Source organism: Lucilia cuprina, chromosome 3 (assembly GCF_022045245.1).
Source record: "Lucilia cuprina isolate Lc7/37 chromosome 3, ASM2204524v1, whole genome shotgun sequence".
In the NCBI taxonomy this organism is placed as follows: Eukaryota; Metazoa; Arthropoda; class Insecta; order Diptera; family Calliphoridae; genus Lucilia; species Lucilia cuprina.
Window position 1 is genome coordinate 6,493,383 of NC_060951.1, and position 2,163 is coordinate 6,495,545.

Here is a 2,163-nt window from a genome sequence, read left to right on the forward strand (position 1 = left end):
ACTAGAACAGAACTAGAACAGAACTAGAACAGAACTAGAACAGAACTAGAACAGAACTAGAACAGAACTAGAACAGAACTAGAACAAAACTGGAACAAAACTAGAACAAAACTAGAACTAGAACAGAACTAGAACAAAACTAGAACAGAATTAGAACAGAACTAGAAAAAAACTAGAACAGAACTAGATCAGAACTAGAACAGAACTAGAACAGAACTAGAACAAAACTAGAACAAAACTAGAACAAAACTAGAACTGAACTAGAACTGAACTAGAACTGAACTAGAACTGAACTAGAACTGAACTAGATCAGAACTAAAACTAGAACTTTTCTTAGGAACGTTTAAGGGTAAAATGCTTCCTCAGTGACAGCAGCGTATTAACAGTTATGATGAGGCAATCAAACTATTGAGAGATGCACACACAAGTACATAAACAAATAGTAAAAAAAGAGAAATTCGAAAAGGAATGAAGTAAAACAGAGAAATGCAAAAACAAAACAAATATACAATAAGGAGTAGAGCACAACAACAAATTCTCTTGTGGCAATGACATGATGTTACGAAAGTAAGAATTTCTTCATTATTTTAACATTTTAAGAGTTGTTGTTTTTACATGTTCACATATATTGTACGTGATAAATGTAACGTAATACCTTAGGAGTTATAAAAATGGTTGTTTTGTATAAAGTATTTTCCCAATACCCTATGTAAGCTAGGTTATACCAGGTTGTTAAATTTCTTTTAAAGATTTTCTTTTGATTGTTCAAATAAAACTGCCAAAGGCTGTTTAATGGAGCAGTTGCCTAATAGATTATCTTTGAAAAGAAAAAAGAAAACAAAAAAAGACAAAGCCAATGCACTAATAAGAAAATTGCGTTGTTGCTGTTTACATTTTCATTCATAGATTTGCATGGGACAACACACCTACATACCTACTTACATTATTTATTGTTAAAGTTAATACTCATGGGTGTTTTTGCACGAAATCTCTTTAAATTTTAACAAAATATTTAACGTTTTTATGAATAAAAGTAAATGTGTTACGCTTTTATACACAAATTCATCTTTTGGTTTTTTACAACTTTCTAAAACGCTGTTTTTTCTTATACATAATATGGTAACTCTATTTTTTTTGTTTATCATATGGGCAACACTTTTAGTTTGTTTACATTTGTTTTAGACACAAATAAAAGAGTGGAAAGGATGTTATTTTTGCAAAATATTAAACAAATATTAGTTTATAATATTGTTTACATTATTTTAATGTAGTTTTTGGACAATATGTATTAAAAAGTAAACAAATTTAGTTAATATTAATGAAAAACAACAACCAGTTTTACTGTTATCACTTCACTTTAAATGTAAACAAAAACAAGTGTTGATACCTGCAGCTATTAATAAAAATCGCTAAAAAATGTAAACTTTAACAAAATCCTAAACAAATTGTTTTAAATTATAGAAAATCACAAAAATCTTATAAAATAACATATTTTCCCCAAAATATTCAACAAAACTATACATTTCTATTAAATTAAAACTTTAAAATAACTTTCTCAACTTAACTTTAACAATCGAAATCAATTTACTATACAAATGGGTTAAAACCAAAATTTTTAATTATTATTTTTTCTCTTATCTTTCTATTTCTTTTCTACACATTTTATTTATATTTATTTTGTTGGAGTGTTTTTTTTTATTATTGTTGACATTATTATTTGTATTTGAAAAACGCGTCATTAGTCGATTTATGATGATGGCTATACAGCGGGTGTGTTTTTAAGAGATAAGCTGAAATATTTAAAATAATGTATGCTGCCATCATAAACACTTGATGACCCTGACTTTGTTAGTATATATTTTTTTAATAAAAATGTTGCTCAAATTCTAATCAATGCATACATACATACCTAGTATGTATACGTTAACAAGTAATAAAATCAAATTAAAAAATAATAATCAAAAACACAATAACAAACAGAGGGGCATGATTGTTTTAGTACTGTTCTAGTTCTATTTCAATTCTATTCTAGTTTAGATCTAGAATTGCTCTATACTAGTTCTGTTTTAGTTCTGCTCTAGTTCTGTTCTAGTTCTGTTCTAGTTCTGTTCTAGTTCTGTTCTAGTTCTGTTCTAGTTCTGTTCTAGTTCTGTTCTAGTTCTG